Raw genomic sequence first — 22854 nt, 5'->3', positions numbered from 1 at the left:
ATTATTATTATTATTATTTAGGGGATATCATGCAACCAAGATATTTTTAAAAGTTTTAAAAGTTGTGTTTGGCAGCATTTTAATTGACAAAAAAAAAACTAAAATGCAAAGTTTGTTTTAAATTAATTATATGTTCATTGTTAAAAAAAATATTAAATTAATTTAATTAGACACCGTTTTTGATTAGACATTTGTAATAAATCTTAAAACGGAAAAATACAGAAAACGGAAAAAATTAAAATGATGTTTAATTATATTTTCATTTCATTGATTCTAAATATAAATTTATATGAAATCATAAAAAACAGAATCCAGAAAATATAAAATAGAAAGCACAGCATAAAGGATTGATTTACTCTGTGAAGTTTCCTTATAAACAAACAAATGATGTATTCATTCTTTTTCAATCTCTAACAGACATGTGGAATGCATTTCCTTTCCCATTAAAATTAATATCATGATAAATATCGATAGCAAAAGATATTTTTGGCCAGCCCCACAATAATTGACAGAAAGTGGTATTTGAGTTAAAGATGGTTGTTTCTGCAAAAGTGCATTTCTCTGTGCGCTTTGCGGTTAAAGAAGACGCGTCGCACAATCAGATAATTAATTAGCTCCCGTCGAGCATCTGAGGAGCAAATCTCTGTTTCTGGTTCTCTCTGTGATTGCGATCAAACAACAACTCCACTGGTTTCTGCTTTTCACGCCGTATGCATTGATAGCAGAGGCTATTTTGTCGTGAAGGCCTCAAAAGATAGCGAATTAAATCTGATGGTTTGCATTGTGAGAAAAGCTGACACTTATCTTTGTCACATTCGGAAAAAAGCACAGCACAGGAAGACAAAAGGGGTCAGGCTCTAGTTTCTGCTTTCCACGGGAAAAAGGTGTCAGGGCATGAGTAAACGGCACCCATCGCCCCCAGATTTACTCGTGTTTCATGAGAGGCCGATGCGGTTTAATTGCAGCTACTTTAATTGACATGCATGAAATTCCTTTTTTTTTCTTATTGTTATAATTTGCTTAAGTCTAGTTTAGAAGTGTACTTCTACAGAACACTGTCCAAAACTAATAAAGCTGTATTTTGCAGATCTCCGTTCAGATGCTCTTAAACTACAGGCCTACATGAATGGAGCCTGAATTGTACCTGCGGATTCCCTGAAATGTTTATAGTGACTTTTTAAGAGGCGTTTTGGCAGCATTGTCCTTCATTCATGGCTATGAATAGAGTTTAATCTCAGTGTGTCTCGTCCCCGTGGTCACTGCAGGCATGTGGATGGATGCTTTCATACGTCCTGCCGCCACCGGAGCTGTCGACTGGCGTTCAATGGTCAAAAAATGGCCTGTGCGCCAAAGTAAATGAGCTACTGGTGTTTTCGGGTTTTACTTCTTGTCCATTGTCTGTCTTTATTCTCTATAATATTGAGCTCAGCGCTTACCAATCAACATTTTTATGTCCCTTCTACTGTTGCTAGGAGACGGTTGCTATAATTACAGTTTGAACATATAGTCCACTAACAAGGAATGTATCTTTTAAATTAAGAACCTTGTTTATCAAACAATGTTACCCTTCAGGTAAAGATATATATTTGTGATGTGTGTGTATATATAAATATATATATTTATAAAATGCATGATTAGTTTGTTCTTTGATAATATTAAACCTTGTATGTGTCAGGGTTATTATAGTTAATTAAAACTGAGACTAAAATTAAAAACCATTAGAAAACTTTTCATTATTTGAAAAAATGTAAACTGAAATTAAATAGAATTAAAAAAAAAAATTATTTCAGCTAGTTGCCAAAGCAACATTTCTCATTTTAAATTAGAATAACTTGATGTATTAAAAAAAACTAAAACAAAAATGGATAAAAAATTATATATATATATATATATAGAGAGAGAGAGTTTTTAAAGATTATATTACACAGAAGTTTATCTTAAAGTTTAGTAGAAAATGTATGATATTTTTAATAAAACTAAATAGGCATGTATAAAACTATAGAGAGAAAAACTACTAAAAATGACAAAAACACACAAGTTTAACTAAAATTAAGATGATAACAAAATATAAGAAAAAAAATTTTTAAATTCAGATTCAAAATGTTTAAAACTATAATAGTATATTATATTTAATATAATATATATAGTATAGTATATTTTTTATTGCGTCTGCTAAATGACTAAAAGTAAGTATATCAATAATACTAAACAATGGTATGTGTGACATTTTATCCTTTTTAAAAAAAATGTGTATAAACAACACAAACACTTCAATTTAATTGCAAACTTTTCGCAAAAAAATAAAAAGAGAAAGACAGAGGAAGAGGGAAGGATGAGATCTCATGTCCCCAGAAGTTCCCTGACAGGTTGGGCAAAACTCAAAAAAAAAGGAAAAAAATAAAGTGGTGCCCCACCCTGGAAAATCCAGCCAAGTTAAATAGGCGTTCGGAGCTAAAAACAACACTAGGGAGGGAGTGAAAAAGAAGGAAGAGAGACACAGTGAGGTCTCCCACCCACCCTGGGAGCACATGCGCTTCTCCGGCCGGCCCCCACACCTCACTCACTCCCATAATTACAGTGTGTGTGTGTGTTTGAGGGCCCACTGGCCCCTCCGCACTCGCTTAACACTGAATAACTCCGTCAGACCTTCACAATATACTCCCTCCATATGATGCAATCTACATGCATACCACAGACTTCTGCTGGTTCTGTTTAAAGCTAATTATTAATACTACTGATTATTCTACCTGCAAATCTATAAGAAATTCTTTTGCGTTTTTGATTTTTGTCAGATTATTTTTTTATATATATAATAAGAATTTACATTTACTTGAGAAGCAAAATGACTATATCAATATTTTAGGGTCTCTTAACTAGTTGCTTATTAGCATGCATGTTACTAGATTATTAGCCATTTATTAGTAGTAATTAAGCTCATTTTAATGCCTTATTCTACATCCCCAATCCTACCAAATACCTAAACTTAACAACTACCTTGCTAACTATTAATAAGCAGCAAATTATGAATTTATTGACGAAATAGTCGTAGTTAATAGCGAATAAGTGTTACCGATAAGTCTTTTTATTTAAGTGAGTTTATTCTTAATACAAGAAAAATATCTATTAATGAGGTCATAAAAATAATCTTGTTTTCCTTTGAAGTAAGTGTGCTTTTCTGATCCCATTGACAGATATTTGTTCTTGTTTTAAGCATAAAATCACTTAATTTGAATGATTTTTCAGTTCATATCTGGAGGATTTTTGTCTTATTTTCTAATACAAGTATCTAAAAATGATTAAATCAAGATAAATTTACTTGAGAAGGAAAATGACGTAAGATATTAAGTTTTATTTTCTAGGAAAACAATTAAGTGAGTTTATGCCTAAAACAAGAATAATATCTGTCAGTGGGGTCAGTAAAATAATCTGGTTTTAATTTTTTTTTTTTCAAAAAACATCATATCCTAAGTCATTTTCCTTCTAAAGTAAATGCATCTTGAAACAATATATTTTTTTCTTTTTTTAAGCTTAATTTTGATAATTTAGGAAGCGACTTAATATCTTAAGTCAAGTAAATGTATCTTGATTTAAGAATTTTTAGATCAGTTTTTGCAGTGAAACTTTTATGCTATTTTTTTTTTTTTGGCATTTTGCCATTTTCATTGAGATTATTAAGATGTTGTTCCCAGTATATAGGCAAAAACTGACTCACACACGCCTCAGTGATAGATGCTATCTGAAATCCTGTCTAAACTGTTGATGTGGCTCTGCTAGTAAAGCAGTAATGCTTCAGATGGGTATCTTCGGCTGGACCGCAGCTCAGTTTGTCCATCTCTAGGTGGAACATCCGTGTTTGCACTTTTCTATGTGAAGTGATTTGATAATCAGTTGGAATGCAGTAGAGTTTTCTGCAGATGTGTATTAGGTTGCTTTTGTGGTCTGCTTGTTGTTTGTAATGATAGGAAGACGTCATTTTCCACTGAGAAATATTTAATCGTAATGTTCACGTGCTGCTGTCAACAAATTTTGGCAGTCAGACATTCATTAATGTTTCAGTAAATCCGATTAGTTTGACTGTTAATGACATGAAGAATCAAATCCAGATTTTTTTACAAGTACAGATTCATGTAGCCAAATTTAGTTTAAAATTTTTTTTTTAAATATATATAATAAAAATGTATATTTTAATTTAATTTTATTCAGTAAATGTCCTGAAGAAGCATTTTTGGAGGCTCTGAACAATTTGAAATAAACAAATGATTATTTTAAGGACATTAAATTATATATAAAAGTAAAGCATTTAATGAAAATAATTGATACAATTAATAAAAGTTGCTTTAAAAAAAAAGGTGCATTTTGCTTCATGCCAGATCATTGTCGGCAGTATCAAATGTCATGTTTGATTGTAAAGGATGTTTAGAGATAATCTGAGGATCTGAAAATGATGCTGAGCGTTTGTTCTGGTGTCTACAGTTTGTGTAAAGAGGTGAAAAAAATACCACACACACTCATTTCAGCACAGAGACGTGTTTGCCATTTGAAAAAAGATGCATGCGTGTGCGTATCAGTGCTTCCGCTATTCAGGAGCAGCACTGCAACAAACAACAACAACAACAAAAAGTTAGCTAAATGTGTTGCTTTGATATTGCGTCATCCTCAATGCCGGCATGCAAAAATTCACATGTTTTGATTCACAAAATCGCTTGACTTAAATGAATCAGTTGGACTGAATTGAGCATCTTTCAGAAATGAATGCATGTGGTGTTATTTAAGTGCCATGAATAATAACCTTTTTTCCTATTTTCTTCTTTGCATTACTAATTCATAGTTCAACATCAATCATAATGTGTCATAACTTAAAACTTAAATGACGCTGTGAGTAAAAACCCAAACTACCCCCTCAGTCCTTTGATCATTCAAAATAACACACCTGTGTTTGATGTTTGAACTAAATGCATACACACACACAAGCTTTGATGATCGTCTTAACTGGGACAAAGACTTTAAGTCTCGTCAATTAATAGCGATTGTTCGTTAACGTGAAGTCGGAGCGCACTGACTCTGTGCTTTGCAGGTTAAATGCATGCATTTGGTGCACGCCGGATGCCTCGTCTGACTTTGTGATGCAAAGATGACCAACTCTTGATAGGGTAAAGTTACAACATCTTCTCCAAAAAGTTAAAACAGTTCACATTTGTGAGAGATATTTCATCATGGCCTCTTCAGGGAGGCAGGGCTGGAGTCTCAGACAGGAGCGAGCGCGTGTCACGCTGCTTAGACTCACGGCGACTCAGACTGCTGCTAAATTGGCTAAATCCAGCCGTGGGTTCGTGGGTCCTGAGGGAGATCATTTAGGGGCCTCACCTGCAGGGGCACCTGTAGGTTTTAGTCTATTAGCGCTTCGCTGAGACTCACAGCCCTGTTTACAGACAGAAGTGCCTCCTGCCCGTGCGCTCGAGCCATCAGCCAATAGAAGGCTGCGGATTTAAATACGGTTCGTCTCGGTGCTGTAGATGATAAACGCTCTGCATGTGAACAGCTGAAGGCCTGATTTGCATATAACACACAGTAAACGGTTTAATGGTGGTTTTGGTTACTGTGAACCTGATTTCCATTTCAGTTTAGAATTTTTCAGACATACATGTGTTGTTTTGACAGTCTGAGTTATACATTTGGAGATACTGGCATCGGGTTTAAACATCAAAACAAGTTTTGAGTGGAAATATTAGAAATTTGTTGTTAGTTTTTTTAACTGGTAGCTGAAGTGACACAGCAAGCATTTTGTCATGTTAATAGTTTTATCAATTAAATTTTTTCAGATTTATTAGTTGTTGTTTTTTGTTAATGTTTTTTGTTTCTAAGTGTTTGAACAATTTATATATATATATATATATATATATATATATATATATGAACAAAGCAATATATACACACACACAAAATAAATACATAAGTATACATAGATATATGCAGCAATTTAGAATTATTTCCTATTATGTGTGTATATATATATATATATATATATATATATATATATATATATATGAACAAAGCTATATATACACACACACAAAATAAATACATAAGTATACATAGATATATGCAGCAATTTAGAATTATTTCCTATTATGTGTGTATATATATATATATATATATATATATATATATATATATATATATATATATATAATAGAATTATTTAATATTTTATTTTATATATATATATATATATATAATAGAATTATTTAATATTATTGTTATTATTTTATTATAATATCATAAAACATTATTTTGTAATTATATAAAATATATTATATATTTTATATATATACATCATCTATCTTAGTGTTGATTTTATATTATTTATTATATATTATAGTTATAATTATATATTATTTTATTATAAATATCATAAAACCTTATTTATTTTTATTTTTTATGTAAAATATATTTTAAATATTCTATATCTATTTTTAGTGTTTTTAATATCTATTATATCTAATTTGATATCTATTTTACATTTATTCTATATGCATGTATCTATGTGTCTGTATGTATATTTATGATTTCAGAGAAAAAAAAAACTTTGTTTACTTTACTTTATATGAACTTTAGTTAGTTGTCAAGTAGCCTAATACAAATTGAGGACAGACCGCAGACTCAAACCAGGACCTTGTTCAACAAAGTTTTAAGAAAACATAATAAAGTGCGGCATAGTATATTTGAGCTGCTTTTTACCCGTAGACTGATTCACCCAGCGACAGATCAGAACAAACATAAATGACACTTAAAGAGCCTCGTTAGGCCGTTGTGTAACGTCTGCTGTAATTCATCTGTTTGGTAAATATATGAAGCAAGATTCTACAGACACCTGCATCACACACTTCAGCTGCTATAAACAGTAATTTACACTGTTTTTAATCTGCGTTCAGCTCTCTTCACACACACACACACACACACACATTCACCTGTCACCTTATGACACCCTTTAAAACCTTTAAAAACATAACGGTAATCTAATGACTGTCTAAAAATGAACAATTCTAATGAATTTAGCTGCATTTGCTTTTGTGTTTTTGGTGGATGTAGATAAAGTAAGGTGGCGTTCCCATCACAGTTGTTACACAGATCTGTTTTTGATTATAAAAATCACAATCTGACATTTTCATATCTGATTTGTGTGGAAATAAATCTGATTTTTGCGATGTGACGTCAATGTGGATTTTTTTTTAACTTCCATCCCAAAAGTGACCGTAATCGATTTACACTATTCATAAATCATAGTTTATAAATAACACAATGTGAAAATAAATATATATATTAATATTATAAATATTTTATATAACATTAATGACACTTATTTAAAACAATCACAGTAGCAGTTAAAATGTTTAGCTTAAAATAGAGATGTAAGTCCATAGATGGAACCCCAGGCTTCTTCTAATTTCATAAAACATAAAAATGTGATGATATATTTAATGGTATTATGAAAACTGTTTGTGAAGATGACTATGTGTGACTATGTGGGTCAATCGCCTCTTTAGATCAGTGGGCCGCATTAAAAAGGTCATGAGAACAACCTCTCAAAAAATGAATTGCCACTTTCTTGCAGAGTGTGAGCGTCCAATTGTTTTTTAGAAACTCTTTGGATAACACTTTGCTTTCACACACATCAGAGCCAGCGGCGTCTGGTGTAATTGTCGATTTGTTGTGTCATTACTTGTTTGTGTTAGTTTGCGTTTACAGCGGGCCAAAACTCCACACGCTCATTTTCTGGAGACGACATCTAAAGAATGGCCCAAATAATTACGTGAGTCATCAAATTGCTGCCCACAGACGTGCTGCTCTATACCTGAGATGCACACAAACAAACATAAACAGACCTCGGATGCAAACGTCCCACTCAAACGCACACTTTCCCACATGCACAACTCTTGAAAACAGGTGAACTGGGCTGTAACGCACTCACCCGTCCAGATCCTCAGGTGTGTGTGTTACTGAACGTGTGATTTATTCCAGGTCTAAGTGTCGTTTCAGATCCGAGCCTGTCTCATCTCCGTCTCTGAGGGACGCAAAGACGTCTGTCCATTCCGTCTGCCCCAGCGTCTCCTCTCCATTCACAAAAAACACAGCCGAGCATCCAACTACAAGCCCCAAACAACGGCACACACGGACAGACGGAGAGGTTTGTGTGGACGCTGACAGGAAGGAGGAGAGAGAGAGAGAGAGAGAGAGAGGAGGTGGATCTACTCTAGAGCAGCGATGTAGTTTTTATAGCTGGGTGGGAAGCTCAGGATAATAATACCCATCCTCCTCCACAACACAGTTTAAGCTCAGTATGTAATAAAGCCCATGGTGCACAAACCCTCTGATTTGGGGTCAGACAAAATGAATTTTTAGTTTTATTCGTGAAGGATTTGCAACTCGGAACTTGGGCACAAATGAAGGAAGAGAGAGAAAAGTACCAGTTCTATATAAGTGTGTGCTGTGACTTCAGAAGATGAGTTAGACGAAGGAACAAGGTGGAAGACCTGAAGTTCAGAATTTAGTGTAGAAACCAGTCAGTTTCACAATGAACTACACAGCAACTGCAAGAAACTCTCGAAAAATATTGAAGTAGAAAGACTGAAGTAGTGTTTTCTTGTAAAATGTAATGTAATAATCTCTTTAGAACTTATATATATATATATATATGTATTAAAATATAGAAAATTAAAATAATGTATATAGAAAAATTAAAATTATTACTAAACACTGCATGGCAATAATAAAAAAAAAAAAACATTTTCACATGATTTCAACGCATTTAATTCAGTTAGTGGGGTCCAGTTGGCATCTTAAACTGAATAAAACAAATTACAATAACTTCTTTTATATTCATGTATGCATGTGGCATTCTGATCATATAATAAATCATATCATATATGTATATACTAAAATAACAGTTGCAACTAATATTGAAAAACATTAAAAAACGAAATAATAAATGCCACAAAATTACTGAAACTAAAGTTAAAACTAAGAAAATATAAACCTAAATTCTAATTCAAAATATTAACAAAGGTTATAATAGTACATCAATGATTCTAAAATAGCACTGCAGTGCAAAAGCATGCTTGAGTAAGAGTAGTATGCAGTATTTTGAATTGTTTATGTGGCACACCGTGCAGATTTGCTGCTTATATTTTTCATATGTGTCAGTTTAATTAAACAATATGTTATATAATGCCAGAATGGAGACTTTCTAGTTAATTAGAAGTTGATTGTTTTACACGTGCGGTTTGACCCATATTGCAGCTCAGACTGTTCAATTTCCCTTCGTTGAAACTGAAACCAGAGGTTGACGGCTAATCAGTTAGTTAATGTGTAAACTTATATTCAGTTGTGTGACGAGTACATTCGTTCATCTGATTCCCACTTTTTATTTACTGTCATTTAATGTGGTAAAAGGGAAAGATGAAAGATTACGGTTTAATGTGGTTTTCTACATGCTATATTGTGTTTCATGCACTTGCTGGAGAAAGCCAAAAAACTATTTATTGGTGAATACAGGTACATTAAAAAAAATAATAATCCATTTGAGACACTTCAATTTCCAGAGACTGGGGGGTAACAAAATTATTCTGAATGTAATTTAAATATTGTAATTTGGAAAAAATATATTTAATATTATATTAGTATTTTCTTAAAAGTTATATATATATATATATATATATATATAATTATATTAATTTATATATTATATTAAAATATAAATACAATTTTTATTGAATATCATCAAAGTCATAAAAGCTAATAATTAAAGCAATTATGTCTAGGTAAAACAAATAATTTTTATACTCTTAAAAAGAGCTAGAAAGATGCAATTAATAGAAAGTAGTGTATAATTTTTTTTGTGATTGGTGTGATTTGACGCATCTGACAGTGTTGTAGTTTTTGACACAAAACCTTTTAGCTGTCAAAGTTGGCATTTCTCATGCATTTATCCTACTAATGAATGTTTCTTATCTTTCTTTTTTACAGCTGGACATGGAGATGAACAGCCTCATTCTATAATACACTCAATTCTCAACATGCTTCATTTAGTTTATATTTGTAGTTTAATGTAAAACCTTTCAGATTTCTTGAAATGAGACAATTTTACTTTAATAATAACAGTAAAAATGTCTGATTTGCTACTTGCGTCCGGTCAGAAATGAACTAAAAATTCAAAACGATGTGAATAATCAAAGATTTTTCAAATTATGCCACAATCAAAATCAAAACGTTCAATCAGCCAATCAATTCACTGCAAATGTTGTCTGCATTTCTGTAAGCAGACAGAGAGATTGTACTCTCAGAAATGGTACCTTTTCACAAAAACAGTTCGTCTTTGTGCGAAAAAAAGAGAGAGGGAGTGTGTTTCCTTAAAATCTATTGTTTCAGAATCCATAAAACGAATACAGTCTCTCTCTGCCTCGTTTGTGTTTTTTGGCACTGTGACATTTTTCCGCCGTGTCTGTCTCTTTAAATCATGACTCGACGCTTTAACACGGACAGGATATCCTAAATGACAACATCAAGAATCCACCTAGTTATGCAATTTATGACAGATTCATCATGACCTGCTTTTCAACCAGCACAGTTACTTAATACCAACGCCAGCGTTTTCCTGGGGGATTCTGGGTAACATGTGATTTCGATGGACTTCTTTGTCCTGCTGTGAACATGACGAAGATGAAGAGTTAGCTGGACGTGTCTGTTATTAAGTTAAATACACACATGCAACATTATTTGTAGGTATTCTCGGTTAGTTGTCATAGAAACCTCAGACAGGTGATTCTGCCTGTACCTAAAACAGATTCCTGTATTAGACACACATAAAACGTTTCAGACCAAGCCGAAATATTCTTAATAAATGTTCTTCAGTGCTTCAGCTAAGAACCTTCTTTTAATCCTGTAAAGCCTGACATATGAAATAATAGTCCAAAAAATCTCATTTGTTTAAAATGGAACACTTTAATGAACCTTCAGACAAAAAGTTTGCATGTTTGTTTTATGTTGAGTATCATAGGCTTTTATGGCTCATATAGTCTGATATAATGAGAATATGGAGCTCAGACTCAAGCAAAAATATGCAATTTGGCCAAAAAGTGATGAAATTCTGATTGTGATGTAAATGAATGAAATGCTCTAAATCTCCAATGCAATGCAATCCAATGCTGATTGAGAGATGAACAAATAAATGCCTGATGATCATATTGTCACATTTGAACATGATTAGTCTGAAAATGATTAAGTGTTCAACTTGAAATATTACTAACAATATTAAAGCTATTCTTATGTTTACTTGATAAAAATCAGTAAAGATTTGAAATCAAAAAGACACGTGAAGCACCAGAAAGAGCTTTCACTTGATAAACGATCGATAGACAACAGAAGGCATGGAGTAGATTGTGTGCAAAGTTTTGATCATGTTGTTCATTTAGAAACTTGCATATCAAATATGACACAGTAGGATTTAAGGTTAAATACCATTTTTAGCTTTGGACATTAATAAAGTTGTCGTTGTGGTGTTTTGGTATGTGGGATCTTTAAAACAATAGTAAACTGATAATTTTCAAAATAACTACAAATTAAAAATATTTTTATGATTTTTTTAATTGTTATTTTATGTTCTATATTTTAGTATAATTGAGATGAGTTATTCATATTTTGAGTTTTTATTTTTTATATCTTCTGCTTTCATTTAATTGTAGTTTTTGTCATTTTTATTTGTGTCATTAGTTTTCGTTCGTTTTTAGTTTGCTAAAATATGTTGAAGTTATCAAATTGAACCAAAATGTTATTTTTTTTCATCGTTTTGGTTAACTATAATAACCCTGTTTAGCATGAAGACCAAATTCATCAGAAATCTTTTGCAGTTAAAATGCATTTAGAATTATTTATTTATGTATTTATTTTACAGCAGGATCCAGACGAAGACGAGACACATTCAGAACCTCGACTTGTGTGTTTGGTGACCATGTGATGTCTCATTTCAAGTACGGTCAGATGTTTCTTTCTTTCTTCTTTTCTTTCTTTCTAGTTTGCCAAGTCAAGCATATCTAGTACTGTTGCTCATAGATGTATAGATGAATTCAAACCTCTATCACAAAGTGCTACAGCGTTTGTGTCGTCAGTGATTGTTGAGGAGAGGCGTGCTTTGTACTAAATAAATGATTAAGTGATATTTCACTGAGCAGCCACACAAACATCCTATCAACTGCATAGCAACAATCTGGCAAGCACTCACAACTCGCAACTACTTTTGCATAGTCAAGCACCAAAAACTTTAATTCCTTTTAACTCTTGATACGGTGATCAAATCTGATGCATGCATTCGTCAGTTTTATATTCCGTTTTCTTAGCCTTAGGATCTGCAGTGTGGGATGCCATGCACAGATGTATTCTGGGAGTGGGGGCTTTGGTGTTCCAGGGTGTGGGCTTGTGGGAAAAATTTGTCATCTCTGCCCACTTACAGACAAACCCACCCACTAGGGTGGGAAACAGTCGTCCAAGGACGACACACACACACATAGAGAGCCCAAAATATGCGACAAGGTCATCAGTGAACCCCTCCACACTCCAACTCCTGTTTTTACTGGAAGTGTTGTGTCTTTTGGACAGTTTCATCTGTGTTTCTGTGCTATCTTCTACACACACACGCACACATATATAGTGGACGTTTTTGAAAAAGGTGCTTTATCTGTGATTTTGATTCGGTGAGTCTGTGTGTGTGTGGTGGACTGTATATCGATAATGACTTTAATTTTGAGACTTTTTTTTACACTTCATGCCGATCAAAGTCCAAAAACAACACCAATGTGTCAAAATGCCACCTTATTTTTATTTGTGTGATTTTTTTTAGTGATTTAGCAGCAACTTAAAGAGAGAATTGTGGGATGTCCACATGCATACACATGCTTTATTGGGTTAAAATACGTTTAAAGCTTGCATATTTAAAAGTTGAACTGTTTTGTGTATATTTAGGAGTATTAATTACGTAATTAAAATAAAATAAGCATGCATTTTTCTTTTTCATATCTCAAAGATTTGACATTTTTGTGCAACAAAGGGAAGCACAATGTGCATTAGTGCAGCTGATATTTAAGTTTACATATTCAAAAGTTGAACTATTTTGTTAATGTTTACTAGTTGTAATTACGTAATTAGAATAAAGTAAATACAAAATCTTGCTCTTTTTCATATCTCAGCAAAGATTTGAGATTTTTGGACAACAAAATAGAGTGCAAATAATGTGCATTAGTGCAGTTGAAGTGAATATATTTGTGTATGATTGAGCTGAAGTCTTAATTATGTAATTAAAATAAAGCAAACGTGCAATTTATTTCTCTTTCGTAATTATGTAATTAGAATACGTTTAACAATTTATTTTTATTTTTCATATCAAACAAGATTTGTGATGTTTGTGCTAGTGCTAGTGTGTGTGTAAAAGTTTACACATTTTAAAATTAAACTATTTTATTCATATTTACAAGTCATAATTAGATAATAAGTATAAAACAAACACACTTTATCATTCCTCAGAGCATGATGGGAAATGTAGTTTCATTCTGCAAGCCTGTCAAAATGTAAAAAAAGCTAAATTGTACAATTAAAATGTACATTTGTGCAGTTCAGCAGATGCATTTATCCATTGCATTCAAGGTAAACATTTTATTACTTCATGCATTCCCTGGAAATCATACCCATGCCCGGCTGTCTGAGCTGCAGGAATTACAAATTAGCATCATCGAAACCAATTAACTTCCACAGTGATTCAGTAATTGACACACCTTCAACAGACAGTCAGGACTCATGGTTATGGCATTGTGCTGGCGTTCATGTGTGAATACTGGCATTGAAGGCAGTTAAGTGCTCAAATTGACCAAAATGTACATGTCATTAATCAAACTAATCATGCATGTAAAACACACATCTCACACTTGTGTTTGAGACAGATGGAGTGTGTGTGAGGGTGTGTGTTTTGTGTTTTTTGAGATGCTCCTTCTGAAAGGACATTTTTTGTGGAGGATTGTGAGGGGGAGGCTGGCCTGTGTGTGTGTGTGTGTGTGAGTGATTATGACTAGCCCCTGTCTGCCCTCGGGCCCTCTGGCTCTACCTAATTAAAACCAACCAGGCTGCAGGGCACAGGAGACAGATGTCTGTCAAAGCGCACTCACACACACGCGCGCACACACGCACACACACACACACAGACACACACAAGATGCAAGCTTTCATAGTGATCAGTCACACACTGTATGCACATATGTCGCTTCATGCAAAAATTTCAAGCACATATCACAGACGTGTTCTCACACACGGTTCATAGAAGTCTGTGAAGTCCTCATGAGAACAGAACCATGATATGCGTAGTTATATATATATTTGTTTTTGTTTTTTTGTTTTTACTAAAAAAGAGAGCAATGTAGACTTAAGGAGGAAAGCTGTTAATAAATCATAAAATGTAAAAATATCAAAATATTGTCTGATTAATTTTCCTTACCAGGGAATGCAGACAAATAACAGGACAATTAATATATTTAACAGGAAAAACAGTTTTTACATTTTTTTAACAGTTTTTAACAATTTTTTTTATATTTATAAAAACATGTATATACATACATACATACATATATATATATATATATATATATATAAAAATACATTTATAGAATTATTTTTATTTTTATAAAAAAAAATGTATATGTGTTTGTGTTAATGTATATATACACCCACTGGCCACTTTATTATGTACACCTTGCTAGTACCGGGTTGGACCCCCTTTTGCCTTCAGAACTGCCTTAATTCTTCATGGCATAGATTCAACAAGGTGTTGGAAACATTCCTCAGAGATTTTGGTCCATACTGACATGATAGCATCACGCAGTTGCTGCAGATTTGTCGGCTGCACATCCATGATGCAAATCTCCCGTTCCACCACATCCCAAAGGTGCTCTATTGGATTGAGATCTGGTGACTTTCATTTCATTTAATTTCATTTATTTAATCAGGGACAATGCACATTAATAACACAAACAATATGTAAAATGCACCAGATTTAGCCAACACTGGCTAATTTTCATCCGTAGTCCTTTTTGGCAGGTTGATGTTAAGGGCAGGAAGAAAAAATAAACAAAATATTAATACACCAAATTAAGAACAAGAAGAAAATTTGAGACCAGAAATAAAAATAAACCAAGAATATTATTGTGGAGGCCATTTGAGTAAAGTGAACTCATTGCCATGTTCAAGAAACCAGTCTGAGATGATTTGAGCTTTGTGACATGGTGCATTATCCTGCTGGAAGTAGCCATCAGAAGATGGGTACACTGTAGTCATAAAGGGATGGACATGGTCAGCAACAATACTCAGGTAGGCTGTGGCGTTTAAACGATGCTCAATTGGTACTAAGGGGCCCAAAGTGTGCTAAGAAAATGGCCCCCACAGTCACCAGATCTCAACCCAATAGAGCATCTTTGGGATGTGGTGGAACGGGAGCTTCGTGCCCTGGATGTGCATCCCACAAATCTCCATCAACTGCAAGATGCTATCCTATCAATATGGGCCAACATTTCTAAAGAATACTTTCAGCACCTTGTTGAATCAATGCCACGTAGAATTAAGGCAGTTCTGAAGGCGAAAGGGGGTCAAACACAGTATTAGTATGGTGTTCCTAATAATCCTTTAGGTGAGTGTATATATACAGAGAGTATATATATATAATATGAATACATATATCATTTTAATATTTTATATATTTTATCATTTATAAATGCATTAATACATTTCATTGTATTTCATTGATGGTGTCAGACTGAAATAAGACAGAAATTGACAAAAATGGGGAACTGTATTGAAAAATTGCCCAAGCTGGAACTAATTTGGGTTGCTCAGCCTGTGTACTATCCATCAGGCCAAGACATTTCCTTCTGTTTTGGAATAAATATTGTGTAAAATGTGCTTATTTAATTTTAATATATTTAATATTAACTTTTGTCATCGTCTATTAGCTGTTTATCAGCCAGACTTCTCTAAAGCTATCGGATCAGCCACTGAAAGTCAACAATATCCAGATACAACACTGTAACCTGCAGCTACCAAACTCTGAGATGATTCCTCAATCATGTGCACTTCCTGCTGTCACACATTACAACCACACTGTCAGTCCATCAGGCCGCTGTGATACCTAAACTCTTCTGCTGAGGTATCTGCTCCGGTCTGAGTGTGTGTGTGTGTGTGTGTGATGTTGGGGTGGGTGGATCAATGTGTCCTTATTTTAAACTGAGAGAGTGAGTGAGTGATAGCCCACACACTAATTTCTCTCTCTGTCTTTCTCTCCCTACACCCCTCCTCTGTGCCTCTCCTCTTTTCTCACACCAGTGGGTGGACCCAGTTTCAAAACCAAAATCTTACAGCAACATTACAAAACGGCCCGCTTTCCCTCTGTCTCTGTGTGTGTGTGTGTGTGTGTGTTTTACTGAGCTCGGTCTTTCTACGTAAACGTGTGTTGTGGTGCATCGCCCTCAGTACTGTGTGTGTGAACATGTCAAACATGTGTGTGTGTGTGTTTCTGTAATTTACCCTGAACAACAGAGAGAGGAGAGAGTCTGGGAGTTGCCACTGGTTACAGTGACTCTTCTCACACAGGAAACACCTACAGGAGTTTAGATGCTCCCCAATCAGCTGCTCTCACATTTCATAGAAGACCAGAGGAAATCACTCAAACACACACACACACAGGCCCAAAGCGTTCAGATGAAATCACATCAGATCAGGCTTAAATGAAAAGAAAGATGTGTCAGCTAAAAGAAAATAAACTGTTACCGTACAAAGATGTACAGTCATAGTAAAGTAAAGTTGACACGACAGTGCAAGATAGTAATGCTTAGTTGTGTAGTCTAACTATAGAACAGTAAAGTTTTGTTATAGTGTGTGAAGCCTAATAAAGTTTGAGTATAGTATTGTATATTATGATAAAAGGTTGCGCTTTATTTTACAGTGCAGTGTTGTGCACTTACCTCTACTGTTAGAAAGTACTGGATAATTTATGCTAAATATATGGGTTAGGTTTAGGATTAGGTTGAAGGTTAGTACCTAGTTATTACCCAGTTGTTGTAATTACTATACTAAGTACATAGTATGCACATGCAGAACAGGACTGTAAAATAAAGTGCTACCATATAAAATAAAGAGTTACATAGTTACACTAAAGTTAAATTTAGTATAATAGAATCGAATAAAGTTTGAGTAAACGATGGTGTAATAGTTATGGAACCATAACATTTATAGTATAATAAACTCAAATCAGTTTTGGTAAAGTGTGTCTAGTTTTAGTCTAGTGGTAGAATAGAAAGTTTAGTTATATTATGTCTTATTAGAGTAGTTATAGCACAGTTGTATAGTTTATAGTATTAACTTGAAGTATAATACAGCTATAGTCTAATCTAGTGATAGAACAGTAAATTTGGTTATAGTAAGTCTAATAAAAATGGCTATAGTCTAGGTATTTATTAGTCTTGATATATAAAAGTTTATAGTATAGTAAATAATCAGGCATGATTGTAGACAGCACAGTATGGTTCTGGTAGAATCCAGTCATGTTTAGTAATAATCTAATAAAATTTGATAGTTATTGGTCTAATTATTGGTAAGTCTAATCAAGTCACTCATCAAGCTTGGTTATAATAAAGTACAGTCTAGTGATAGAACAGTAAAGTATTATTACAATAAGTCTGGTTATATTTTTGTAAAGTAAAGTCTAGTTATAGAACAGTAAAGTTTAGTTAAACATAGTAATTGTAGTTCAGATTATGATTCTGACAAACCGATCATCAGTTTTGTTTATATGGAACGGATGAGCTGTATGGAGTCATTGTATGAGCATAAAACGTTTTCTCTTTCTGAAGCCTTTGACCCAAGTTTGTGATTAATTTCCTGTTTTTGATGGGCGATTAGTCATGTGATGTGTAGGAGCAGCTAAAGAAAAACACCTGTTGAATTCTTAAAGAAAGTTCCTATAATCGCAGAGCTCAGAGTTTATAAATAGCAGCTCGGCTCACTCGCCGTGGCCATAGTGATGGACTTTAGAAATGACATGACCATGTGACCTGCTGAATTGCTATTAAAATTAGCATGCTATGACATTAACATTAGGTAAGGTGGTGGATGGCTGTGAATATCCATTGTTAACTGTTGAATCCATCAGATGTGAGGTGTTTAATAGCTGGTTTTTCATGTCAGAACGTTGTCAGAGTGAGTGTTAACTGTCTCCGTGTGTTTAAAGGTGAGGTCAGGACATTAGTCAGGCTTTGAAACATGAGCTTTACCCAAATCACCACACAGGCTTTTTTGAAGATGAAGAGAGAGGAAGGAAAATGACATATAGACAGGCAGTATTTGATTCTCTGTTTGAGTGTGTAGGGCATCTTTGTCATCAGAAACAAGTTGTGTGAGCGGATGTGAATCCCCTAAGTTTCTCTTTGGGTTGTGAACTGGTCAAATGCTTCTTATTAGGTTGCTTATTAACACACTTACATGCACACATTCATAGAAGAGGCTGGGTTTGCGTGTCTCCAAGTTATACTTCTGGAAGGGAAATGATTTAGTAACAAACCACATGTTTGTTTTTCTCTCACTAACTGAATTAAATTAACTGATTTGTCCATCTGAACTAAAATACTTTTCTTTTGTGAGTGCTTATCGGCTGGTCAATGATCATCATCACAAAATTAACCCAGACCCGGATGTGAGGGTTTATATCTGCCGGAGGGGGGTTATTTTGTGATAATGAAACTAGCACCGATAGAGATGGTGCATAGATGTGATTAAATAATCGCACTTTTGGGGCTCTTTTTTTGCAATAATGAAACTAGCACATATATGTAGGACATCAATTGCTTGGGTTAAATGTTAAATATGAAATGCATATAAAAAGCAGAAGTGAATTGTTAGGTCATGATTAATTGACCTTAATAGTTTAGTTTTTTTCTTTTTTATTTGTTCTTTTTGACATTTTAGTTCTGATCTCTAAAACATTGCAAGCCAGATAAATTCTCTTGTATTTCTTTCTTTCTATCTTTCTTTTTTAACCTCACATAGTCGTTCTGTTTATTCTGAACAGTTTTCCTCTTTATTTGACCATTCTGATCATTATTAGTACTTGGTTTCTTTGGGTCCAAATTACTTTTGTACAATAATAAAATAATCAAAAGATTACTTTATAAAATATTAGCTGCTAAAGATGTAAAGAGTCTCTATTTGACACCACATTGTCTCATATATTATAAATTATATGTATATTTTATTCAGCAAGGATTCATTAAATTGATCAAAAATGTCAGTAAAGTAATTTGTAATTTTTTGATGTTGAATTTTCTATTCATCAAAGAATCCTGAAAAAAAATTTTTTTACAGTTTAAACAAAAATATTAAGCAGAAACGTTGATTATGTTTTTTTGAGCAGCAAATCAGTATATTAGAATGATTTCTGAAGGATCATGTGACACTGAAGACTGGAGTAATGATGCTGAGAATTCAGCTTTGCATCACAGGAATAAATTACATCTTAAAATGTATTCAAATAGAAAACAGTTATTTTCAATAATAATACTATTTCCAGATATTGCTGATTTTACCATATTTATATTGAATATATGCAGCCTCAGTGAGCAGAAGAGACTTCTTCAAGAACATAAAAAAAAATCTCACTCTTTGAACAGTAGTGTACATACATTCTCACCACTGTGTGTGTATGTTGACCCTTTAAATGTCCTACTGTTATGGAAATGTGTAGTTAAGTTACTTTAAACACTAAATGTTGTTCTGAGTTGTGTGTGTGTGTGTCTGTAGGAGGAGTCTCTCTGAGCATGTGTGTGTGCAGGACATACGGTAACGTACCCAGCAGTGATCTAGAACCACGCTGAGATCCAGATCATTGTTCTGGTTCCCTCGTTCCCACACCCTCCCGCGGTGAGAGCGCACAGAGCACAGCGCACTCTCCAGTGTTTGAGAACACGGCAGTGTAAAAGTATCCAGCGTGTAACAAAAGAGCTCTTCGGATCAGGTTCAACTTTGATAAACCTTGTCCTAGTGACTCGACAGACAAAGGCGTGGTGCGTATCCCGGCATAACCTCACTCCCTCGCTCTGCTCTCCGCTCTTTCCCGCTCTATCGAGTATGTAAGAGTGATGGTGAGTTTTGGACGCAGGAGTTTTATGTAATCACGGCCTGTTGGCGTGGGGTTAATCAGTGCTGCTCCAACATGCCGTGATGGATCTGAAAGCAGCTGCTTGGCATTGAAAGGAAATCTGGTACCCGCCACAGCCACAATTAAAATGAATGAATAATTGAGACGGGCGGTCATCTGCCCATTCACCTGATATACTGTGTCCCTGACCACACCGAACAAAGCTCTCCCTCTGTGTTGTTTTAATGAGAAGTCTATACATTAGTCACACAGTTTACCCGAGTGCATTGAATGTACACGCTTGAATATTTCAGTCTTTAAGCCCTCAGATTCATTCTGCGTTTAGCTGAAGTGATAGAGTCTCGGCTTATGATCACAAAGAGAACAGATGAATGATGTTTCCTGTATTCCATCTTAGACATGACCGGCGCCGCTCACAGTCTCACCGAATGTACAGTTCACGCAAACTAAAAGTCACAGCAGATAGTGAAAACATGCTGATCAGGCTTCAAAGCAGTTAAAAAAAAATTCATTAGAATGTTTACTTTACATTTACATTTTTAGAATTTAGAATTTTTTTAATTCAACTGAAATGTTTCTGAAGAATCTTTTCAATTCTGAAACAGTGCAAGTCATTCTAATATCCTATAAAGCATCACAAATAATGTTTCTGAATCAGATTATGGTCAAATATAAGCCAATTACCTACAGCTGATTTTAGGTAGAAAATACTATGTTTAAAGATAATTGCAACATTAAAATATGGAAACATTATATTTATTATATAATGTAAATAATATATTATTATATTTAAATTAATTTGCAGGTCAAACAGGAACATACTTTTTTTTTTTTTTTTATCTATCTAGTAAATAGAAATAGTTTTACATTTATAATGATCCATATATTTATTGAGTGTTTTTTAAAATTGATATAAAGCCTTTTATAGTTACTGTAACTTATATATATAGTCAGTTTTTGATGTATGTTTATATTTTTCCTTATAAATATGCAATAATATGTCCCTTTACAAAACAGTACTGTGGTAATACCATCAATTCTTTACTAATTTTGTAGTTATATATTGACTATGATCAGACTCTCAAGTTTTAAACATTAAATTTGAAAGTAATCACTCTCGAAACCGAAAACAAATGTGAATATTTTTTGACTTATTATATAAACTTTACCTTTCAGTTTTATTTTTGTTCTCATCCATTTTTTGTCTAGTTGCTATAATGGCGTAATCGCTAATGTTTGTCGCGAGATTCGCCAAAGCCCGATGTGTCTAAAACGCGAGTTCTCTTGCAGGGCAGCACTGAGTGATGCTGCGATAGCATCAGACTCCCGTCCCTGACCTGTCAGCTCATTTTACTGTATTAGACTTTCTAATTAAAGTGACGATGAGAACGAGGGGGTGGGGGTGTCCCGCGCTATCTAGTGTATTTTACATGCACTCTGAGAAGTGACAGATGCACAAGACAAGTGAACAAATGCCATCAAATGCCAACCCTTTACATTTCACCACAGACAGTGATGGAGCAGTCAGACAGGCAGCGATAGAAACAAACTTACTGAGAGAGAGAGAGAGAGACAGTAGTGGTTGCTGACCTTTAGGTGTTGCTGGTGGAGTTGCGTCTTGGAGAGAAGTCTCTGCTTGTCAGGAAACAGACTGCTATCCTCCGACTCAAACATGTGAAAGTGAACACAGACGAGAGAGAGAGAGCGACAGGGGGAGAGAGATAAGCCGAGGAGTTGCGTTTTGCACAGAAGGTGTGTCGTGAATCAGGGAGAGAGAAAGAGAGAGAGAGAGACACTAAACAAAAGTTCACACCCACCCAGCCCTCCCTCCAAACCAAAAGTATGTTGGCAGCCAGCCGCACGTGTCCACCTGACATGCACCTCGCTATGGGAGGAGAGAAACACACACACCCACACACACACACACACTCCCGGTTTACCTGCAGACACTGGCAGCCTGTCATGCACTGATAGCAACATGATCATCAACACGTTTACATTCAGATTAAATGCGCACACACAGAGTCTCATCTGTTATCTGCATTGATTTGGAAAGTGTTTGTGTTGTTGAAGGTTTTTAACAAATGTAATGAATTTATTGCTTTTTTCTTGCAATTCCAAGGTTATTCAATTCAATACAATTAATAAAATTTCTTTTCTCAGAATTGAGAGGTAAACTCATAATTTTGAGAAGAAAAAGTCAGAATTGTGGGATATAAATTGCGAGATATAACATTTTTATACAAATGTTTTTTTCCCCCCACCATTGAATTGTTTCACAATTCTGATTCTTTCTTTCTTTTTTTGTGGGAATTGCATGTTTATTGTGAGATATGTGTACTCAGAATTGCAAGAAATTAAGTCAGAATTGTGAGAAAAAAAAGTAGCAATCACCTTAGAGGAAACAAGGTTCCATCGATATGTGAGTATATTATAATACATATATATTATATAAGTACATGTGATATAGCCACTACATATTGTTAGTCAAATGATGGTAACATATATAAAATGTTAATGTAAAAATCTGTTTAGACATGATCTGACACCAAGAAATGACTTTTGGTTGTGCAATCCAATGTAATCATGTTATTTTGTCATATTAAATGATATTTGTGACT

General features: G+C 34.1%; 1 protein-coding gene across 1 annotated transcript in view; it reads right to left on the bottom strand.

Moving 5' to 3' along the window:
• LOC306856345 (zinc finger and BTB domain-containing protein 7C-like) overlaps positions 1-21999 on the bottom strand; it is a 28706-nt gene extending 6707 nt beyond the window's left edge. Inside the window, exon 1 of the mRNA XM_079395578.1 lies at positions 21824-21999. The gene's annotated coding sequence lies outside the window, so the exon portion shown is untranslated. The remainder of the gene's footprint in view (positions 1-21823) is intronic.
• Between the last annotated feature and the right edge of the window lie 855 nt (positions 22000-22854).

The sequence above is a fragment of the Barbus barbus genome, assembly GCF_936440315.1.
Source record: "Barbus barbus genome assembly, chromosome: 36".
Classification (NCBI taxonomy): Eukaryota; Metazoa; Chordata; class Actinopteri; order Cypriniformes; family Cyprinidae; genus Barbus; species Barbus barbus.
Note: the sequence above shows the minus strand (reverse complement) of the source record. Positions and strands in the feature narration are given on the sequence as shown.